Source organism: Gekko japonicus, unplaced genomic scaffold (genome assembly GCF_001447785.1).
Source record: "Gekko japonicus isolate JY-2015 unplaced genomic scaffold, Gekko_japonicus_V1.1 scaffold570, whole genome shotgun sequence".
Lineage (NCBI taxonomy): Eukaryota > Metazoa > Chordata > Lepidosauria > Squamata > Gekkonidae > Gekko > Gekko japonicus.
Genome location: NW_015173140.1, coordinates 583916 through 608305, shown reverse-complemented (window position 1 = coordinate 608305; position 24390 = coordinate 583916). Strand labels below are relative to the sequence as shown.

Genomic DNA, 24390 nt, shown 5'->3' with positions numbered 1-24390 from the left:
GGCATGAAAATCCTGTTGTGAGTTTTGTACAACACCAATCGGTTGGCGCAGGCGCACTGGTTCCCACAGGTGTGGTGCACAGAGACCACCGAGAAAATCTGGCAGGTTTTGTCTGCTGCAGCAGCTATTTTGGGGCTGCACCCACCACACTGTGTGAGTATTCCAAAGGCAGCCACAGGTTCAAGCAGGTTGGAGACCCTGATCTAAAACAATACGACGACTGATCTAAAATGACAACTGAGGGGTGACATGATTGAGGTTTATAAGATTATGCATGGGAAAGAGCAGGTAGAGAAAGAGGTACTTTTCTCCCTTTCTCACAATACAAGAACTCGTGGGCACTCCATGAAACTGCAGAGCGGTCGGGTTAGAACGGATAAGAGGAAGTACTTCTTCCCCCAAAGAGTGATTAACACTTGGAATTCACTGCCACAGGAAGTGGTGGCGGCTACAAGCATGGATGGCTTCAAAAGGGAATTAGATAAGCATATGGAGCAGAGGTCCATCAGTGGCTATTAGCCACAAGGTATAGATAGGGACTCTGGGGCAAGTGATGCTCTGTCACCTTGGTGCTTGGGGAGGGTCAACAGTGGGAGGGCTTCCAATGTCCTGGCCCCACTGGTGGACCTCCTGATGGCACTGGGATTTCTGGCCACTGTGTGATACAGAGTGTTGGACTGGATGGGCCTTTGGCCTGATCCAACATTGGCATCTCTTATGTTCTTATGTTCTTAATACAATGAGACCAACAGGGGACATACAACTAACCAGGGGTCTTGTTGTAGAAAAAGAGCTGCCGGAGCTCATTAGCATAACTCATTAGCATAACTTATTTGCATATGCCACGCCCCCTGACATCACCGGAAGTGACAGAAGGCCACACCCCCTGACATCACCGGAAGTGTGTCAGAAGGCCCGGCTACTTACCCTCCTGCTTCCTCCTCATTCCCAAACGGAATGAGGATCGAAGCAGAGGGCGGGGTAAAGAAGGGGCGGGGCTTCACCACGTGACTGCCCCGCCCCCTAGAGGTTCTCTTCCGGAGCTCCGTACCTGAGAGCTCCCCCCCGACTAGAGCCCTGCAACTAACTGTCAATAAGACTGTGTTACAAAAATGGAGAGCAACATGCTTTAAGCATCATGTATGCAAATAACGTGATAGAGCTGAATTGCAGAACTGGGAAACAATGCAAGACATAAAAACAGAGATCCGTGCTGTGGCAGCCACGGATACCTTTCCTGGCGGCCAAGTACTTTTCGAAAGTGGGCCAGTCCAGGGGACTTTGGCCCCAGGGCTTCTGATTAACCATTGGTCATTTTTTTTTCAATTATAAGAGCCAATCTACTTTGTTCTGAGCTACATTCACTATATAATGCCACTAATAAAACCTGTTCACCCCTGTATTTTGGAATATCTCCTAAAGTCGGCCAAGCTGCCTCTTACCTGTACCATCTTCATACCCCCAAACTCCGTAGAGCCCTCTCTTTGGCGAGATTCAATGTATTACCTTCAGCCTTATTATCTGGCCCCTTTCAGGGTGTGCTCTTTTCTGACAGATGTTGTCCATGCACAAATGATAATGTCGAAACAATCTCCCATGTCTTGTTGCAGTGCCCCTTCTACCATGCACCACGACTGAAATGTCTAAATTTTATTTTGGCTCAATTAGAAGAATATCCTGATTGCCTAAAGATCCTCATTCTTCTTGATAATCCAAACCTTGAGATAATGGAAACTGTTGCTAATTTTTTTTCTTGGTGCCATTTCTATTCGCCCTTTATTTAATTGATGGGTATACTTACTTGGTAATTCCTTGTTTCTGTATTTTGCAAGTATTATTCTATGCTGTGGTTGTTGTTGTTTTTTGTTGTTGTATATGGGTTTGCAAGGGTTACATGCCAATAAAGGTAACTGGATTGATTGATTGAACCATTGGTGATCTCCTTCACTGTGCATGTTCAGGGGCAGGGAGATGTTTCAGCAGCAGCTGCCACCACATCACACAGATCTTCACTGAGTGACTGAAGGTATGTCATGTGTGAGCAAGAAAATACTTTTAAACACCATGTTCATTCTAAAAAGCATCCTATCGAGCAGGCCTTCTGCCTGAATGTTGAACGTGAATGAAAACATACAGGCTTCACTGTCAGCCTCTGATATAATGAGATCTGGCTCACAAAAAGTTTATGCTGGGATAAACTTTGCTAATGTTTCATTGCCCTGACTTGGATCGCAGGGTCAGCTAGGGATGTCATTCCCCAGTTGGGACAAAACTAACCGGAAAGGGAAACTATAAATCTACAAATGAAAAAGGTAAACCTCTCCCATTTCCCCCCCCAAAACAAGTGATGATACTTATAGAAACATATTAAATATACTCATTATATAAATACCTTCAACACTTCAAGAAAATGTAATGCACATCATAAAGTCTCACAAACCATAGAATGAAAATTCTTGAAAGAAACACAGTCCTAAATAGTCCGGAAGCACAAGACCTCCAAGGGGCAATAACAGCCCGAAGAAAGAATACTATCCAGTATACCCTGATGGTATTGTACGTGATATTCAGACCGTTTCAAAGAAACTCCTTCATCAAAGGGTATAATGAGCCAAGGTAGGTACAATTGCATTCATTTCACAGACTAGCATCTCTGAATGCCTCTTGCTTTGAAAACTCTACAGGATCACCAAAAGTTGGTATGACTTGACAGCACTTCTCTCTCTCTCTCTCTCTCTCTCTCTCTCTCTCTCTCTCTCTCTCTCTCTCACACACACACACACACACACACACACAAAACCCACCTGTTTTGTTTGTGGACTTCTCTTTCATTTTGCTGCTACAGACAACCATGGTCCCCCATCTGGAATTAGCTAGTTTGGTGTAGTGGTTAAGTGTGCAGACTCTAATCTGGGAAAACAGGGGTTGATTCCCCACTCCTCCACTTGCACCTGGCTGGATGACCTTGGGCAAGCCACAGTTCTGTCAGAGCTGTTCTTGAAAAATAGCAGTTTCGGTCAAGAGCTCTCTCAGCCCCACCTCCCTCACAGGGTGTCTGTTGTGGGGAGGGGAAGGGAAAGGAGTTTGTAAGCCGCTCTGACACTCCTCTGGGGAGTGAAGGGCAAGGTATAAATCCCTCTTCCTCCTCTGCCGATTACCTATGTCCCTCTTATGTGCTCCCAGTGTGCTACCAGGAGCTGGACAAGTCTATCCATCCCTATCTACCCCCCCCCTTTCCACACTAAAAAAGATTCCAGGATGTTTTGTCACCCTTTCATAGTTGAATGGACTGCACATAATCATTTCTCAAGTCCTGTGGATGTACACCAGGAGAGGCAACCAGGCCTGGGGGTTTCACGCTAATTAGACTTTCTTCCCACAAGCTGATCTTGTTTTGATTGAAACGGGGTCAGACCCCCCCCCCCATCCCTCCACGACAGCAGAAGCTGCATCTGAAATGTTGATAATGATCCAGGCTCAGGGCAGGATTAACTCTCTCACACGTCCTCCCCGGACATTTTGTACTTGGGATGGTGGGAGCCACATTCAATTTGCTTTTAAACCAGCTCTCCAGCACCCTGAGGGAGCTGTGCTGCTGAAACAAGCTGTGTTCCAAAAGAGGGACTTATCCCTGAAATCAAATCCCCCCACCCCCCCACCCCCGGTGAGACATCATAACTGGGACAAGTAACCTTATGGCAGTTTCAAGGATAAAGAGGCCATTTGAACAGAAAGAGAAATGGTGGCATGGTAAGTAGGGTGAAGCCCGCTTGGGGAACATATGGCTCAGTGGCAGAGCATTGCGTGGAGTAGGCGCTAGCTTCTCCAGTTAATGAGGATCAGGTAGCAAGTGATGTGAAAGACTTCCATTTGAGACCCTACCTGGAGAGCTCCAGCAGGTCACACGTGAAGCTGCCTTACAGTGAATCAGCCCCCTTGTTTATCATGGTCAGTATAGTCTACTCAGGCCCTGGTCACACAGGCCAGATAACGCGGGGGGGGGGGCGTGGCTGATCGCCCTGGAGCAAAATAAAGCACGGTAGCCCGATCACACAGTCCCTCCCCCAAGCCTCCGTGCTTAGGCTGTTAGCTGGCGATCACACGGCGATGCTGCAGCGTGGCAAAGAAGCAGTGCGGCGCAATCACACAAGCGTTTTGCATTTCTGCGCATGCATAGTTCCGTGGAGCAGCACTGCTTTCAGTCTCGTGTTTGTGCGCATACACTTACAAAAAACATCCAGTTTGCAACGGGACGTGGATGGGCGCCGGATGCCACGGGATACTGGCGCCCGCCTGTGCCGCCCGTTTTCTGGATACTAGTGCACTTTCCTTGGTACTTCTTAACTCCGCATCTTTGGTGGGATGTCACGGGTTGGCCACGGGTGCACTACACTTCCCAGATGTTGTGGTGTGATCATCCCCTGAAAATCCGCCCAACAGTCGTGCCTTTCGCGTGGCAAAATCTCCGTCTGACCAGGGCCTCAGACTGGCAGTGGCTCTCCGGTCAAGGTCTTGTGTGTCACCGACTAACTGATCTTTCTAACTGGAGGTGCCAGGGGTTGAACCTGGGACCTCCGGCATGCCAAGCAGATGTTCTACTGCTGACCAACTGCCCCCCCTAAAGTCAGAATAGCCAATACAGCAGACCTTGATTGACTAGTGATCTGACTCAGGATGGGTCAGTTTCATGTGTGGGTAAAAACAAAACAGTTTCTGTCCCATCCACTTTGGGAAACCTCTGAAACCCACTTATATGCTCCTCAAAAGGCAGGCGATCGTTTTTCCTCCTTTCTGTCAGCAAGGAGTTTTCCTACTTAGATTTAAAATGAAGACTATTATCAGCAATCAGACTGTTGACATCCCTGACAACGTCAACGTCCGTTTGAAGGGCCGGACAGTTATTGTGAAGGGCCCCAGAGGAACCCTGTGACGGGACTTCAACCACATTAGTGGAGCTTTCTCTCTTGGGAAAGAGACACAAGAAGCTACGCGTTGACAAATGGTGGGATAACAGGAAGGAGTTGGCCACAGTTCACACAATGTGCAGTCATGTGCAAAACATGATCAAAGGTGTCACACTGGGCTTTCGTTACAAGATGAGGTCTGTGTATGATCACTTCCCCATCAATGTGGTTATGCAGGAGAATGGATCACTTGTGGAGATCCGTAACTTTCTTGGGGAGAAGTATATCCGTCGGGTGCGCATGAGGCCAGGTGTCAATTGTGCAGTATCTCAAGCACAGAAAGATGAGCTGATTCTTGAAGGAAATGACAATGAATTAGTATCTAACTCTGCTGCCCTAATACAGCAGGCCACTACAGTAAAAAAACAAAGATATCAGAAAATTCTTGGATGGTATCCACGTGTCTGAGAAGGGAACGGTACAACAGGCCGATGAATAAACTCTTCAGTAGATTTTGAAACGGGCACTGAAGACCCGGCACCTCCAATCCAGATTCAGTGTCTACTGTCTAAGATGAACAATAATACAAATTGTTGTTCAGTCGCACAGTCGAGTCCGACTCTTCGCGACTCCATGGACCAGATCACGCCAGGCCTTCCTGTCTTCCGCCGTCCTCTGAAGTTTGCTCAATTTCATGTTCATTGCATCTATGACACTGTCTAACCATCTCATCCTTTGCCATCCCTGTCTTCTTTGACCTTCAATCTTTCCCATCATCAGGGTCTTCTCCAGGGAGTGCTCCCTTCTCATTGGGTGGCCAAAGCATTTGAGCTTCAGTTTCATTATCTGGCCTTCCAGGGAACAGTCAGGGTTGATTTCTTTTAGGATTGACTGATTTGATCTTCTTGCAGTCCAAGGGACTCTCAAGAGTCTTCTCCAGCACCATAGTTCAAAAGAATCTATTCTTTGGCGCTCGGCCTTCCTTATAGTCCAACTCTCGCAGCCATACATGACTACCGGGAATACCATTGCTTTGACCATGCGGACTTTTGTTGGCAGGGTGATGTCTCTACTTTTCATCATGCTGTTTAGGTTCGCCATCGCTTTCCTCCCAAGGAGCAGGCGTCTTTTAATTTCATGGGTGCTGTCACAGTCTGCGATGATCTGGGATCCCAGGAACGTGAAGTCTGTCACTACTTCCACGACTTCCCCTTCTATTTGCCAAGGAGTGATGGGGCCGGATGCCATGCTCTTAGTTTTTTTGATGTTAAGCTTCAAACCCACTTTTGCGCTCTCCTCTTTTACCCTGAGCAAGAGGCTCTTTAGGTCCTCTTCACTTTCTGCCATTAGAGTGGTATCGCCTGCATATCTGAGGTTGTTGATCTTTTCCCCAGCAATCTTAATTCCCACTTGTGATTCATCCAGGCCAGCATTTCGCATGATGTACTCTGCATATATATTAAATAAGCAAGGTGACAATATACATCCTTGTCGTACTCCTTTTCCTATGCTAAACCAATCAGTTGTTCCATATCCGGTTCTAACTGTTGCTTCTTGATCCTTATACAGGTTTCTCAAGAGACATGTGAGGTGGTCTGGTACTCCCATCCAATGTTCCCTCTAAGCTGCAGAGCCTTGTGAGCAAAAATGCTACTTTGTGAGCTACTGGCATTAAAGTTGTGAGCAGACGATTTGACTACTGCATAAACTAGTTTGCTCTGGAGCCGTCCTTCCTGAGCTGAGACAAAAATCTGTGAGCTGGAGGCTAAAAACCTGTGAGCTAGCTCACACTAACTCAGCTTAGAGGGAACACTGCTCCCATCTCTTTAAGGACCTGCCATAGTTTGTTGTGATCCACACAGTCAAAGGCTTTAGCATAGTCAATGAAGCAAAAGTAGATGTTTTTCTGGTACTCTCTTGCTTTCTCCATAATCCAGCGAATGTTGGCAATTTGATCTCTAGTTCCTCTACCTCTTCGAAACCCAGCTTGTACTTCTGGCAGTTCTCTATCCACGTACTGTTGAAGCCTAGCTTGTAGGATCTTGAGCATGACCTTGCTAGCGTGTGATATGAGTGCAATTGTGCGATATTTTGAACATTCCTTGGCATTGCCCTTCTTTGGGATTGGAATGTATACTGACCTTTTCCAATCCTGTGGCCACTATTGCATTTTCCAAATTTGCTGGCAAATAAAACAAATATCTTTATTTTAAAAAGGGGGGCAGGCAATCAAAGTGATCTGAGGATGTTCCAAAAGCCCAATGGACCTGGGCCAGAGGGAACCTTTGTCCACACATACAAATAAACTGCTGCTCTCTGCATGTTTCCTGTGGACCACACCTGTACTGCTTAGGTGCTGAAGACGTGGGCAAGTTGACCACCCCAAACATTAGGAATGTATTCTTGAATCTTTAATGCAGTGATAGACCATATAATGTTCCTGTGACAGCACTAGTTGATTTGCACTAATTTATTTTTTGAAAAATGGTTTCTGATGCAGTTTGATTTGTTTGTTTTTTAGAAGTTATAGACTTAACTTTTAACTAAATTTCCTGGCAGCAGAAGGAAGGAAAGTCAACCATTTCTCCTAAGGATGATAGCATTGGCTGACATGATGGATTACTGTGCAAGACATAAATATTTCCATGTTCCAGTCATGCTGACAGCTATGCCACTTTAACAGCAACTGAAAAAATTACTGTCATTTTTGTTAATATCCAAAAGAACCAGTCTATTAATCACTGGCCTTCAAAGAGCTAACAGCCACTTTCCTTAATCGAGGGTTTGAAGATAGGCTAAGGCCTCTGACTACCAGAGCACGTAGTACTCAACTATGTCAGTAGCTCCTGTTCAAGGGCTACATATCGTAGATGTCCTTTAGAAAAGCATCTGCTCTACCCCATATGTATGTAAGTGCCGTCAAGTTGCAGCTTACTCGTGGAAACACCAGAGAGGCACAGGAGAAGTGGTTTGCCATGCCTTCCTCTACAAAGCCTTTTTTGGTGGTGCCTCAACCAAATACTGACCCTACTTAGTGTCAGGATCCACAGCAAGACAATGAAGTACACGCTTCTAGGAAGGTTTTACTTTTATTGGAAAGCCATAGATGCAGTAACATGAACGCTGTTAGGAATGGTGGGTTACCTATGCGCATAATAGGATATACGGCATTCGTATGCCCCCCCCCAGGTGCTACCCAATTAGATGGGCTCCCGTGTGGGGGCATTTGGCAGATTCTCTAAGGGCTGCGAAGCTGGGAAAGTAATAAGCTTCCCACGAAACCTAGACACACCAACTCCTCCAGTGACCTTGAAAGATACGTGTTACAGCTCAGATGCAATCAAGCGTATGGGAAGGAATGCAAAGCAATTAGAAACATACACCACACTAATGGCAGCTATAGCTGACACTTAGCTTTCAAGATCTGATGAGACAGGGCTATACCACCTAGTCTTCCCGGCCACTCCACTCCATACCATGGGACTTTAGATTGATTAATTAGGCTTTCCTGTAGGAACCTGCAGGGTATGAAGTCTGATCGACAGCAGGAGCAGGAGGAGGAGATTTGATCTATACCCTGCCTGCCCTTCATTTGGAGTCTCAGAGCGGCTTACAAACTCCTTCCTTTCCTCTCCCCACAACAGACACCCTGAAAGGTAGGTGGGTTTAAGAGAGCTCTGAAAGAACTGTTCTTGAGAGAACAGCTCTGAGAAAACTGTGACTGGTCCAAGGTCACCCAGAAGCTGTATGTGGAGGAGTGGGGGATCAAACCCGGTTCTCCCAGATCGGAGTCCACCGCTCTTAACCACTACACCAAGGGAGGCTAGACCCCCGGGGCTGTGGTACTCCCCTCTCCAAGACGCAACTCTGATGTGGTCTTTGCAGGCCTCCTACAGAAAATTTGTTTTAAAAAAAAGAATCTGAAAAGCCTCAGAATGATTGATTGGACAGCAGTGGCTACTGTAGATTGATTTTATGATAGTTATGCCATTATTTTTAATGATGATTCAATGATGTCTGTTCTATGGCATGTCCTTGTGAGCCCCTTGGGTGTCTTATCCTTAAAAAAATCATAGGCAGGGCTCTTTTTGTAGCAGGAACTCCTTTTCATATTAGGCCACGACACACCCCTACTGAAGCCAATCCTCCACGAGCTTACAGCAGCCCCTGTAAGAAGAGCTCTGCAAGCTCTTGGAGGATTGGCTACATTAGGGGGCCTGTCGCCTAATATGCAAAGGAGTTCCTGCTACAAAAAGAACCCTGAATAGGAATCAGCTCAATAAACAGATGGGCCAATGTAACACCTCGGTAAAAGACACAACTTCATATCCGCATTCTCGTTGTGAAGATCATCCGTGATAAAGACTCCATGTCTTCCCTAGGCAATCTTGTTCACTGCCAAGCTGCCAAAGTTCCCCCTCTGTGGGCAGATCAGCATCTCATGCCATAGGGTTCCGCTCTGTAGCATCTTTGGCAGGGGTGTCAGCAACAAACAAACACAATCATTGCCGGAGTAGACATGAGTTACAGCGCTACACACTATATCTTGGTGAACTGAGCATGCTTCACTACATCCTCTAGATGGTGGGGAGGGCAGAGTACATATTGAATAAAATAAAATAAATAATTAGAATAAATAGATGAAAGAGTTGTGAGACATTTGCCAGATGCTAGTCTTGTGAACTGCTGAGATCACCCCGGTGGGTGGGGGGGGGGAGTCAGTATGGTCCAACCACATGAACCATAAAAATCTGTTCTCATATATATTCAAGTAAAACCAGGTTCTGGTAGAGAAATCAATCAAATCCCCTTCACAAAGTGAGTACCAAAAGCAGGGCCATTGCCTGCAGATGATTAATACGAACCCAAGAGCGACTCTGTCTCCTTTCAGACCATATGACCCCTAACATCCCTCTAAACAGACCTCATTGGATCAGGAGTTTCTCCAAACCAGCAGTATCCATCACTACACTACTGGATATCAACCAAAGATGGCACTCACACAAGACCAGAAATCTTTTCTTCCTTTGCTTTGCCTCCTTCCCGCTCCAGAGGTCTTGTTCCCAGCTGATCCCTAGCACTCACTGCCTTGCCCACAATGTCTCCCAAATCTCACTGGATGAAGGCCCCGTTCCACCACTTTCCAATGTCCTTTGGACCTCTTGGCACTACTTTGTGCAGAACAGACTCCCCACCAACTGACCCTTGCTTCCATCTCCACCCCTCCCACAGATACCCATGCCAAAACTTCTGTGGTTCCATCCTCTGACTGATCCTCATGCACTTCAAGCCACCCCTATTGAAGCCTGGCTTCATTGATTCATCGCTCGGCACCCCGTTTCCCATCCTGGTGCATGTATTATGGTGATCTTCGTAACTCTGCCATCAGGAGGAGGAGGAGGAGGAGGAGGAGGAGGAGATTGGATTTATACCCCACCCTCCACTTGGAGTCTCAGAGCGGCTTACAGACTCCTTTCTTTTCTTCTCCCCACAACTGACACCCTATGAGGTAGGTGAGGCTGAGAACACTCTGACAAAAACTGTTTTTTTCAAGAACAGCTCTGACAGAACTATGGCTTGCCCAAGGTCATCCAGCAGCTGTGACTGGAGGCGTGGGGGATCAAACCTGGTTCTCCCAGATTAGAGTCTGCGCACTTAACCACTACACCAGACTGGTGGGCAATGTATTAAGTAAGTGAATAACCAATTGATTAGTTAGACTTGAGTCCAGTAGCACCTTAGAGAACCAACAAGAGTTCTGGGATATAAGCTTTTGAAAGTCAAAGCTCCTTTTCTCAGGCACAGAAGGTGAGAAGGGAGCTTTGACTCTTGAAAGTTTACACCCCCAGACCCTTGTAGTCCCAAGGTGCTCCTGGACCCAAATCTAGCTGCTCTACTACAGACCAACACGGCTACCCTCTGACACAATCCATTGATTTTAACTGTGTAATCGCCTTCTTTCTCCCTTGTAAACCACCTTGGGAGCAATGCCCCCTCTAAGCTGTGGAGTCCTGTGAGCAAAAATTCTACTTTGTGAGCTCCTGGCATTAAAGCTGTGAGCGAGCGATTTGGCTCCTGCATAAATCAGTTTGCTCTGGAGCCCTCCTTCCTGAGCTAAGACAAAAATGGGTGAGCTGGAGGCTAAAAAACTGTGAGCCAGCTCACACGAACTCAGCTTAGAGGGAACACTGCTTTGGAGAGGTTACTGTGGAAAGTTGGCTGACACACACGGCAAATAAATAAAATTGTTATTTCCCAATTAAACCTTACAGTTCCACTACAAACTTCAGGCCCTTCAAAAGAACTTGTGTACAGCATCCATCACTCCTTGGCAAATAGAAGGGGAAGTCGTGGAAGTAGTGACAGACTTCACGTTCCTGGGATCCCAGATCACCGCAGACTGTGACAGCAGCCATGAAATTAAAAGACGCCTGCTCCTTGGGAGGAAAGCGATGGCGAACCTAAACAGCATGATAAAAAGTAGAGACATCACCCTGCCAACAAAAGTCCGCATGGTCAAAGCGATGGTATTCCCAGTAGTCATGTATGGCTGCGAGAGTTGGACTATAAGGAAGGCCGAGCGCCGAAGAATAGATTCTTTTGAACTATGGTGCTGGAGAAGACTCTTGAGAGTCCCTTGGACTGCAAGGAGATCAAATCAGTCAATCCTAAAAGAGATCGACTCTGACTGTTCCCTGGAAGGCCAGATAATGAAACTGAGGCTCAAATACTTTCGCCACCCAATGAGAAGGGAGCACTCACTGGAGAAGACCCTGATGCTGGGAAAGACTGAAGGTCAAAGAAGACGGGGACGGCAAAGGATGAGATGGTTAGACAGTGTCATCGATGCAACGAACATGAAGTTGAGCAAACTTCAGAGGATGGCGGAAGACCGGAGGGCCTGGAGGGAGCTGGTCCATGGGGTCACAAAGAGTCGGACTCGACTGTGCGACTGAACAACAACAACAACAGCATCCATATTTTATTTTGAGAACCAGTTTGGTGTAGTGGTATACGACGAAAAATGGAACATTCCAATCTGGAACTGAATGACACACAGAAAGATCTTTATTTGTGGGGCCACAGATTTATCTTGGCCTTGTGTCAGAAGTAGCTGCATATGTTGGAAATAATATTAGTACCAATTTCTGCCTTCCAGATTTAGGTCCTAGGAGTGCAAGTAAAACTGCCTTATCAGGGACAATGTGATATCCAACTCCAGATTGAAACATTCCATTTTTGGTCCTATATTAATTATTTACTGCCTTACATGGGTAACAGGGACTTTGTTGCATGGTGTATTTTGTATTGTGTACTATTTGACCTCTGAAGAAGGCTCTTGTGAGCTGTAATATGTCAGGTCACGCACTGTTCTTTTTTTGTGCATTTGTCACTTTGAACATTTTATGAGGCTTTATTTGGGCCCCTACAAGGTTTTTATGTGCCTTTGAAATAAAAACACTTTAATCTATACCTATTTATGATTTTAACTTTTGGCCCTTAACAAGTTTTCTAAACTTCCTTTGGAGGTTTATACCACACACAATGTCATGCAATAACTATATCATCATCAAAGACAATTTATTAGGACAAATTTACAAGTTATTGCTTCAATACGATTCTGAAGAAGAACAGGTTGAGAAGAAGAAGAGAAGGAGACAGAACTCTGACACAAATGGTTCTTTTTCAAGGACAGCTGTGCCAGAGCTTGTGACTGACCCAAGGTCACATCAGCAGGTGCAAGTGGAGGAGTGGGGAATCAAACCCGGTTCTCCCAGATTAGAGTCCGCACACTTAACCACTACACCAAACTGGCCCTGCATGATTAAACGGATGCAAAATTTTGGAGAGGAAACATGTTTTCACTATTGGGAAAATCTATGGACTAAAGGTAATAGATTTACTGCCAGTGAAGCACTAAGGGAAAACCGGTACAATGTTTTACCAATGGTACATCACTCCAATAGATATTGCAAAGATGGATAAGAATTGCAAAGGGGCTTGCTGGAAAATGTTTTTAAAAAGATGACACCCTTTATCATATGTAGTAAACCTGGACCAAAACCAAAAGATACTGGGAAAATATACATGAAGAAAGTCAAAGTATTTTAAAAACCAAATTCTTGATGAAACTAGGGACTATGTTACTGGGAAGTTTACCAAACAACAAAGACAGAACCTCACAAGACCTATTTAAGCATATGTTAACAGCTGCCAGAGTAATATTTGCAATGAAATGGGAGACAGAAGACTGTCTTTCAATAGAGATCTGGAAAGAAAAACTAGCTGAGTATGCAACATTGGCAAAACTAACCACTTATACAAACAAAAGACCATTGGAAAAAATTCAGCAGATATGGAAAGCTATTCATGCTAGGGAATTCACACAGAAATTATCTCAATATCATATTAAAGGTGATGAAGATAATGATTATAAAGTTTCTACAATAATTCAATTTGAGTATAGAAGTCTGTTCAGTTGTTAAAGCATTAATAGATTATTGTTAACCTTAGGAAAGTTTTTGTCTATTCTTTAAAGAGATAATCTATCCCAATTTTTGTAATTCTGTAATGTTCAAGTTTTATTGTTTGCTTATATTTGAAAATATGTAATACATTTGCTAATACATCTGATTTTTCTTGTATGTAACAATTAATAATACTTTACAAATTTGATGAATCTATATTTCTCCCCTACCCCTTTTTTTCCTTCTGTATCCCATCTTTTTAAAGAGAAATAAGAATTAATTTATTAAAAATATCATCATCATATTTTATTTGATAGATTTTCTCATTACTTTCCACATATTTGTCACAAACAACACTGTTGTTTAAGCCTACTGTTTGTTTGTTTTTTGTTAACCAGCACTTTCAAATGTTAATCCTGGCCTTTACAGCATTTGTGGTTTTCATCTGCAAATTCAATGCAAACACAGCACCCCTTATGGAGTAACAGCCTTGACAGCAATCTATTATCTCCCTCAAATGCATATGGCTTTCTCACTAAACATGGACTGCCAACTCGCTTGTTTGTTGAATTAATTTAAGTGAATTACATAAATGGGAAATTAAAATCAAACAGAATAACAACCGTTCTCTCTTGACCTATGTTTTACACACTTCTAACAGTTTCTTTCAATTGCAATAAACAGTGTATCTTTATGTTAAATTTTCCTGTAGCTTTTTTGTGAATCCAGTGTTCAGAATTTCTAGCATAATTTACTTCTGTGGAGATAGCAGAAGTCAACTGTTCCAGCCTAAACTTTTCACTTAATTTTGCAATATATTCTCTTTTTATCTTCCCTTTCAAATTGACAATGCAGTCTACTACGCTTGTTTACAAGCAACTTAAAGCCACATTACATGTCAAATTCTACACAATGGCACCATTTGCTGCTGTGTTTTAATTAGCATGTTCTGAAAAGATAAGAGCTCTAATTGATTCCATTATAATTGTTTCCTTCAAATATCAACATTTAGCTAACATTCAGATTTGTGGGTGGATGTCTAATGGGGCTCTCTAGAGAATGTCACAGGATGGTCACGTGATCGCTTAGCGACAGCCGCTTTCTAAATTTTGAAGCAGGTTCCGAGTACTCTGAATTCTGTGATGAACATCAGTCCCACTTATGGCTGCCAGACCCTCAATCCGGCCAGGGGATCCCCCGGACTTTGGGGCTCCAATCCACCGACAGCCAGCTGGCCGGAGGCGGAAGCCCCACCCCTGAACAGGGATGTCACAGTGAAAACATCCCTGTCACAATGGCATCATCATGTTGCCAACATCGCAGGGTGACACTCTAGTTTGGGGGCAAACTCTATGGTTTTGGGGGCAAAATAGCCCATAGAGTTTTGCCCAAAAACTAGAGTGTCACCCCCGACATTGTCAACACAATGGTGTCAGTTCTAGGGAATGAAAACAAAAAAACCACCAGATCTGCTTAGCTTCAGCGACAATGTTGTATCAAGTGCCTTCGGACTATGTCCTGAAATACAAAGATATAGCTGGCAGATACATAGAAAGGTGGGCACACTGATATAGAGGTGCATGTATGAGCACTAGGGGGAGCACTTCAAATATAGCCTCAATCCCGCCTCCAAGGGGGACACTTCAGATATGGCTTGAATCTCTCCTCCAGAAACACAATCTCAATCAAACACAGATTTCTACAAGACACCGTCCCCAGATGCATGACTGAAGGGATTATTCAGGTAACAGAGATAAAGTTTCCTCGCAAGTGAAAAAAGCACAGAGGCCTACAGACTGAAGCTTAGCTGGAGCTCATAGACGTCAGGGCAGGGGCAAAGAATCAGGCATGCAAGCTGGTTGCACCTGCGAATCTCAGACTATGGTGAGAAATGAAGAAAGGTGCCAATCTAATTGGTAATCAACATCCTAGAACCCAGTGTTGCGGTGGAGAACTCGGTGAGCTGAGAACCTTGGCAAAGGGCTGTCACTCACAGAGAATGGTGTCCTCTTCGTATCATCCCACCCCTACCAACCCCTTCCTGCTTTATACAATTCAGAGGAAGATCATGTACGCTTTTTAAAAAAGGATGAGTGGCCCATTTATAATGAATGAGGGCAGTCTGATAGAGAATGCACTTAGTATTAGCGGTAGTGGGACAGACTGACATCTAGAACCCTGCTATTGCTAATCAAATTCAGCAGTGCTTTCTAGTTGCTCTGGGTATTCCATTCAAAAATAGACTGGCTGCAGTCTGACTTGAGCTTTTTGAGATGTGTAAAACAATAACTAGTTTCAGGTGGTGGTAGTAGACCAAGGCTACTTTTTAGGCTTATTCTCACTTAGTATTGTGCAAAGATCTGTATGGGAAGCAGCCAGTCACCACACTGTGGTTGCCTTTTGTTGTTGTTCAGTCACACAGTCGAGTCCGACACTTCGTGACCCCATGGACCAGATCACGCCAGGCCTTCCTGTCTTCTGCTGTCCTCTGAAGTTGGCTCAATTTTATGTTCATTGCATCTATGACACTGTGTTATGCCAACTTCTCCAGGAAATTCCTGGAGACCCAATCCAAGTTATCTACCAAGGAAGTTTGGGTGTTTGTGGCTGTGCGTAAGTTCTATACCAGTCCATACAGAGGTCGGATGGCGAATGAGACGCTCGCTATATCCCAGGAAGTGAGACAACACGCTAGTCCTTAAATAAATGTTGTCTTTACTAAAGGTTTTTCATCAGGCATACAAAATCGGAATCACACAAATTCATACAAGCTCCTTAGTTACAATAGTACATCAGAACAATTACAGCATAGAAAATAACAAAAGCATCAAAATGGGGAAGACACAATGGGGCACGGCTATACTCATCTGAGGTCCAAGCTGAAGAAGAACTCTCCTCCTTGGAAGGATGGGCAGCCGAAAGCAGCAGCTTGTGAACTCCAAGGCACACAGGTAGGACCAGCCAAACCACGTGTGAGCTCTCTGGGTCGCGACTCCCGGAGAACTTAAGTAGTAGAGTCACTTGTAGCACCTTAGTGCACTGCTATGGGGAAGGTGGGTTAACCAGAGAGACAAAGGAGAGTTTCTCCTTAAATAAACTCTTTTTGGGGCATGTGCTATCCAGCCATAAACTATCAAACCCGTCCTCTAAACTATCACTACTGGATGAAGAGGGGGTGACGAGGGGATGACGAAGGGGATGACGCTCTCCTAAGGGGTGGTGGCAATATGCAGATCCTACTCCTACATCAAAGGTGCCTTTTGGCAAGGTGTGAATCTTCCGTTCCCATGGACACCTCTTGATTTGCAGATCTGGTTCCTGCTCCAAAGCCATAAACGCTATTGTCTTTAGATCTCCAAACCAGATTAAGGGAGTAGGGTCACTTGCTCTTTCCATTCCAAGAATGCCGGGGTTCGCTGGGGATTTTCCATAGCTCTCCAAGTGGGTGCAATGGCGCGGTGTCTTCTCCATCCCAAAGAGTCATGGGATAGAATACATATTGCATAGGTATTTATGCTAGAGACACACATAAGCAGCATCACCACTATACAGAAATACAAACATAAGCTCATATCGTTACAACTGTCTAACCATCTCATCCTTTGCCGTCCCCGTCTTCTTCAACCTTCAAGCTTTCCCAGCATCAGGGTCTTCTCCAGTGAGTGCTCCCTTCTCATTGGGTGGCCAAAGTATCTGAGCTTCGGTTTCAGTCTCTGGCCTTCCAGGGAACAGTCAGGGTTGATTTCTTTTAGGATTGACTGATTTGATCTTCTTGTAGTCCAAGGGACTCTCAAGAGTCTTCTCCAGCACCATAGTTCAAAAGAATCTATTCTTCGGCGCTCGGCCTTCCTTATAGTCCAACTCTCGCAGCCATACATGACTACTGGGAATACCATTGCTTTGACCATGCGGACTTTTGTCGGCTATTATCATAGATTAACACAGTCATCCTGAGTACTAAATATTCTCTCTCTCTCTCTCTCAAATCCCAATCTGGCTGTTTCCAGTCATTTTTACAGTCAGGATGTTTTGTTGTTGTCGTTGTTTATTTGGTTGGTTTTTAATTGCAATGTCTCATTATGTGGAAGCTGTATCAATTATTACAGAAATAAATATTGAATCATGGGGGGTCACAGCTGTTTACTGCTCTAGTCTTCCTGAAAGAACTTGTGTTCTGAAATACATGAACATAAGCACAACTTCAACAGGAAAGAAAAGAGTTTAAAAACAAATAGGACATGGTTTCCTGTCCTGGAAAAAACAAAATGTTCTACACTTTACAACAGCACTACAGATAGGATTTGAATTTGAACGGCCAATTCATATGCAAAAGAACATCCTCAGGAAAGCTCCTCCATTAGCATGCCACAGCCTGGGGGACTCCTACAAGATAATGACTCAGCCCTACCCCCCCTTCCTTAGTAGATATAAATTACCTGTCTACCATTTTTTTCTTCTCACCTTGACACAGAGAGCACTCCATCTTTGTGTGTTATACCTCTGAGGATGCCAATCACAGCTGCTGGCGAAACACCAGGTCCTACAATGCCAAGACCACAGCCATATAGCCCGGAAGATTTACAACAACTAATGCCACATGTGGATTTGTTCTATTATATTACTAATCTGTTCTACAGCCCACCAAAAATATTTGTAGTTTGAGTGTGTGTGTGTGTGTGTGTGTGTGTGTGTGTGTGTGTGTGTGCAACATGCATGGCAACCAGTCTGGTCCCCCCCCCCCCAGCAGCAACTATATTATAAAACCGGGAACTTACTTTGGATTCTAACATTTACCCTATGAGTGTGTGCGCGAAATGCCATCAAGTTGCAGCCGACTTATGGTGAACACAGCAAGGGGTTTCCGAGACAACTGAGAAGCAGAGGTGGTTCGCTATTGCCTTCCTCTGCGGTGTCTTCCTTGGTGGTCTCCCTTTCCAGAATTAACCCTGCTTAGCTTCCGAGATCCAACAAGATCTGCCTACACCATGTTGCCTCCCTTCCCAACTTTTGCCTTGAAACAAACATTTTTAAAACACATCACAGAACAAATAATGGGAATGCCTTTCACCAAAACAGGTGTGGAGAGAGAGGTCAGAGGAAACAAGATTGGTTGTTTGGCACTGTGTAAGCTTCTCTGGAAACAACTGAAATACTGGAGGATCCTGGATTTCTACAGCACAGCAGGGAGGAAATGAAAGTGTATCTCGTTCTGCGATATACTTCTGTTCGACTCTTGACATGAAGAGCCCTTCGTAAAGCAAGTATCATAGCTTGTTGACACAGACGGCTCTTCGGGAGCCAGGAAGAGAGTGTGGAAGGCTGGCGGGTGGTTCAAAACCAATTTGGTTCATGCAAGTCTCTAAAACAAAACAACAACAACAAAACTATAGTCCTCTAAAAGTGAGGGAAAACTAAAGCATCCTAAGCAATGCTAGAATGGGCAGAACTGCAAACTATATGTGAATTTCCAGTAAGTGATAGAGCACCAGGGTGCCTGGAAAAATCAAGAGATGGGGGGGGGGGAATAGTGGGGTTACTTCCTTTCTCATATGAGTGTTTCCCACTGAGGCACTGGACAAGAGAATGAGCCTTGTGCTCCGCACACTTGGCAATTGTCCTTTTTTTTTTTTAATGGAACTGAACAGACCTCGATCTCTCTCACAGACCCTTGTAAGTAATTTGAAGCTGGTTTTCCATCCAACTCTGGGCCATTCTGCCTCTAGCATTCGCTCCACATTTTCTCAACTGGGAGGGGGAAATTGCAGCTCAAAACCACATTCAAATACCCCTGGGCCAACGCTGTACTGACTGCAAAGTCATCCCTGAATAAAACGGTCATAAGTCTATGCAGAAGGTACCATAAAATCCGATGATCAAAGGAAGCGAAAGCAGCAGGCAATGCAGAGGGGAGTTTCTGTTCCAACGTGGGTTTGCTAAAATGACAGAGGGAAAAGCCAATGCAGAACCGGCCTCTGTGTCGCCTTTATATACCAGATTTAAGAACTGCAGTAGTGGAAACCATCTCTATTCCCTTTGTCACCCTACATTTCTCTCTCCCTGAAAGACCACATAGGCTCTCCACTTTCCATGTTTTCCATAGCCTATTTTTCTCTGCCTCCCTGTTGTCGGGTTTCCATTCTTCCATCTTTCCCTCCCCCTGGCAGTCTCTGCCTTGGAAATCTATGGTCCAGCTGTGCGGTGCTGGCTGCCAGGTCAGGCCCAACTGTACGGTTGGGCACCCAACAAGGACTTCCAGATGGCACCTCATTTTACCCCTGTAATCTTTTACTCGTGTTCTTTCCAGCAGCTCTACATCCACAGCTTTCCCTGCTTCCTTCTCTCCTGCTTACCTATCAGCCACCCTACCTTTTACCTCCCCAATCTTCAGATACATTTATTATGTCATGCATAGCCCACCTTTCTGCACAACAGGGAGCAAAGCCCCTTACATCATTCTCATCATCTCCCTTTTATCCTCACAACAACCAGGTCAGGTAAATTAGTCTGAGAATGTGTAACTGCCTCAAGGTCACAAGTCAATTTCTACAGCACAGTGGTGATTCATATCTAGGTCTTCCAGATCCTAGTCTGAAAGTCTTGCCATTATACCACGCTGGATGCCATAAGGTGCCTGGTGCCTGCTATGGGAATAGTAGAGAATAGCTAGGTGTGTCAGTGGTTGCTGCTAGGTCTGACCCCGTAAGTCCCCCCTCAAAGGTCTGCAAAGGGCCACACCCCCTCCCCTGTCTTTTACTGACAGAAAACAAGGCCTGAAGGCTGGCAATACTCTGTGGTTGCCTAGCAACAGCCACTGAGGGTATTCCTTTCTTAAAGCTACAGGAACTGTTTGTATTATGGGAGAAGGTAACCCTCCAACTTTTTTCTTTCTTTCTACTTTTCTTCCCCCCCCCTTTTTAAAAAAAAGATCTCACATTTTTCTTCAAACTTGGGGCATTTTTCAGGCATGGTGAAAGATCTGTTCTTGACTCCAGTCTTTAGATTTAAGTATCCAAAATCATCGCCACATTGAGAATTAGATATATTCATAACTAGGAGTAAGGCCCATTGTGGGAAGACATACAACAATCTCTAGAAGGAAGCTCCAGGCGGGACGGCTGTGGCTGGTGAGGTGGCAGAGGGATAGGGAAAATAGAGGGAGGCAAGCCATGTTTATTTCCTTCCGCTTAGCTATAAGGGCAGGGCTGTCTCAGGTCATTTTGCTGCCCCAAGTGGGTAGAATGGGAGGGCAGCCTAATGGTAACAGTATGGATCCCTCCACTCCTGACTTATGTTAATTTGTCGCATGACGGAGTGAGCTCCTGTCTCTGGTCCCAGCTCCTGCCAACCTAGCAGTTTGAAAGCAAGAAACTGCAAGTAGATAAATAGGTACCACTTCGGTGGGAAACTAACAGAGTTTTGTGCATCTCGGCATCTAGTCATGCCGGCCACATGACCACAGAAATGTCTTTGGACAGTGCTGGCTCTTCGGCTTGGAAACGGAGATGAGCACCACATCCCTAGAGTTGGATTTGACTGGCTTTCGAGCAAAGGAAACCTTTACCTTTACCTAGTTGCAGCTAAAGTAGAAAACCACCTCCTCCTATGCCATGTCTTCTGGGTTCCAAAGGTCTGGAAAGTGGTTCCATAGCCAGTTTCAGGGTTGCCAACTCTGGGTTGGGAAGTACCTGTAGATTTGAGGGGTAGAGCCTGGGGAGGGCAGGGTTTGGGGTGGGGAGGGACCTCAGCAGGGTATAATGCCATAGAGTCCACTGCCCAAAGCAGCCATTGTCTCCAGGAGAGCTGAACCTTGTCATCTGGATATCAGTTGTAATAGCTGGGAAATTTTCTGTAGGGGAAATGATGTGCTGTGGCTGGGGAGATCTCCAGGCCCCATAGGGAGATTGGGATATGTATTTTACCTCAGGACTCCAAACAGCAACAGGAGACTATTTAGAATGGTAGAGGCAAAGGTCAATTAGGAAACATATGTAAATGACCTCTGTGTTCTGACTGGCTATGGAGGGGAGAGGAACAGCAAACTGTTTAGAATGTTGGAGGCAGGACTCAGGAAACGCAGCCAGTGGATAGGGAGACCCTCTGAATGACAGATCATTCAGCCAACTGATTCTGGAGTGTGTTGGAATGTTCAGGGGAGTCCATGACCGAAACAGAATTATATATAAGGAGAGATTCCACTTCACATTTTATCCATTTTAAAATTATGTAAAACTGTGATACAAACTTCTGAAATTCACTGAATTAGAAATGTCAGGTTTCTACCTGAAGACAACTCCCCCCCTTTCATTAATTTCACAAGAAAATTGTGATACACACACACACACACACACACACATATATACCTTGCTCGAAAGCCAGTCGAATCCGACTCTAGGGTTGCGGTGCTCATCTCCGTTTCAAAGCCGAAGAGCCAGTGCTGTCCGAAGACGTTTCCACGGTCATGTGGCCGGCATGACTAAACACCAAGGCGCACGGAACGCTGTTACCTTCCCACCAAAGTGGTACCTATTTATCTACTTGCAATTTCTTGCTTTCGAATTGCTAGGTTGGCAGGAGCTGGAACTAGAGACGGGAGCTCACTCCGTCTTGCGGCACCCGGGTCTCGAACTGCTGAACTACCGACCTTCCACAGCCTGCAGTTCAGCATTTTAACCACTTGAGCCACCGCAGCTCCGATATATATATGTGTGTGTGTGTGTATATGGAATTGTTTGAATTAGAAATGTTAGGTTTCTACCTGAAGACAACTCTTCCCCTCTTTCATGAATTTAGCAAGAAAACTGAGTAAAAATGGATGGTCCAGTTTTGCTACTCTTACAAACCACAAAACGGTGGAGGGGGGGGCAAGAAAAGCAAACTGATCACCAAATGTGGGGGGGGGTTTACTCAGAATGATGAAACAAGAAGATTTTCATGGCATTATAAAGTTAAACAGCACTTACTCTTATTTAAAATGTCATCCCTGTTCAGTGTAGCTGTTAGATATTTAATGCAGATAGATGAACTGAGTGGACTCCATGAAGAAAAAAACTTCCCTCTTTACATCCACTCTAAAAGCTTTTAAAATCTCTCTGTCAGGAACGATTTGATGGCATATCACTTGCATTTCCCTTCCTCCTGCAGAATTTATTATAGGTGAGCATCACCGGCAAGGGGGGGGGGGAGAACCTACATGTGGGGAAATATGACTGCGATTTTAGGGAGCCTCAATTGAAGCACTGGATTGATGTGTGTGCATACGCCTCTCATTTTGCTCATTAGCATTTTATCCAATTACAGTTACAGGAACACCTGGATACATAAGACCGCTGCCACCCGAGTATGCTGATCAATGTGAAACCTTGATGAATTTGGAAGAAAAAAGTTCCAGAGGGTTTCTAACGGCACTCCTCATAATCTGAGATATTTTATCCCCCCCTCCCCCAATGTAGACTTCTAGATCAAAGTATGAGGCAACATTCCTCATACTTTGGACCTCTCTGAACAACTGGGAGCAGTGTGGGGATGGGAAAGTCACCACTGTGACTACCCAGGCTTCAAGGATGCTCTGGCATGCACATTGTTACTGCAGGCAGGAACAGCACTCAGCAGACGCAACAGCTAGAAACACGAGGACCCATTTACAACACACACTCCAAATGCAAGCACATAGGTTGTTGAGTCCACCATAGACATGAGGGGTCCAAAGAAAGTTATCTGACAGAACTGTTTGCAAGATCCACTCCCCCGTTTGGAATTGGAAGAGTTACTTTAGGTAAAGCCAAGAGCTTGCACGCATCCCCCAAACCTGTGTTCCAATCTAAAGAAGAACACACACACCCTCCACCATATCATAAGCAGCCTTTGAAAAACCTCTCATTTCCAAAACTGATTTGCTACTCTGCAGAGGGGATGAGATTGCTGTACAAGTAACATGTACAAAGCCTACTTCACGCAAGTGGAATTACAATGAGCCAATAACAAACAAATCCCAAGGATGTATATTCACATCTCTTATTTGGAAAATCTAATTAAATTAGCATACTGGAACAATAGCAAATACTACCCAAGGAGCCTATGGACAGTCCTTCCCTGGAAACTTCAAGACAAGCTTGGAGGGCCATTTGTTAAGGATGTTCCATGCTAGTGTAACCCATGCAGTTTTGTAGCTGTTAACAGCATACAGGAATCAGGCACGCCTGCTTTTGCCAATAGGTGCTGTGGCAATTAACTCCCTTTCCCCACTTCTATACTTAGTTAGTGAGCATGCTCAGTGCTTGTAGCCTTCCCTAAAAGAGGCTGGGTATTCCCAGCAGCCAGCAGTTCAGACTGGCCCAGAAAGAGGCAACATCTTGGGGACAGGACTATATAGACTTTGCTGTGTTAAGGCCTGCCTTGAATTATTGCAGGTAAATCCTGGAGTCAACTGAGAAGAGCTGCAGCCTCCCAAGTACAGCCTGGAAACCTCATATGCTGTTCCAGTATCTGTGAGCTTACAACATATGGACCTACAATATATGTATTATCTATGTGCTTAGTATTTTTTCTGTTCTGTGCATCCTTGTGGATGCTGAAGATATGCGGCGGCCAGGCTGGTTGCTGGTGTCCCGAAATGGGATCACATCCAGCCTGTGCTCAAAGCACTGCACTGGCTGCCTATAGCATACCGGATTCGCTTCAAAGTGCTGGTGCTCACCTTTAAAGCCCTACATGGCCAGGGTCCAGCATACCTAAGAGACCGCCTTGCCCCACATAGACCCCAGAGAGCACTTCGGTCGGGGTCGCTACACCGCCTCGCGATCCCGGGCCCGAAAGAGGCCAGGCTTGTGGCCACTAGGGCTAGGTCCTTTTCGGTGGCGGCTCCTATCTGGTGGAATGAGCTCCCAGAGGAGATCAGGGCCCTGCGGGACCTGCTGCAGTTCCGCAGGGCCTGCAAGACGGAGCTCTTCCGCCAGGCTTTCGAATAGGAGCCACCGCCGCCACCACTACCACCAATGGGGCCTGTTACAGCGCCACCGGAA

At 45.2% G+C, this 24390-nt stretch overlaps 1 protein-coding gene and 1 pseudogene across 1 annotated transcript in view; one reads left to right on the top strand and one right to left on the bottom strand.

Annotated features, from left to right (window-relative positions):
* CTNNA2 (catenin alpha 2) overlaps nt 1–24390 on the bottom strand; it is a gene marked incomplete at its 3' end in the record, with an annotated part of 719772 nt that overhangs the window by 377910 nt on the left and 317472 nt on the right. The gene's annotated exons all lie outside the window — the stretch shown is intronic.
* Nucleotides 4793–5417, top strand: LOC107119708 (annotated as a pseudogene).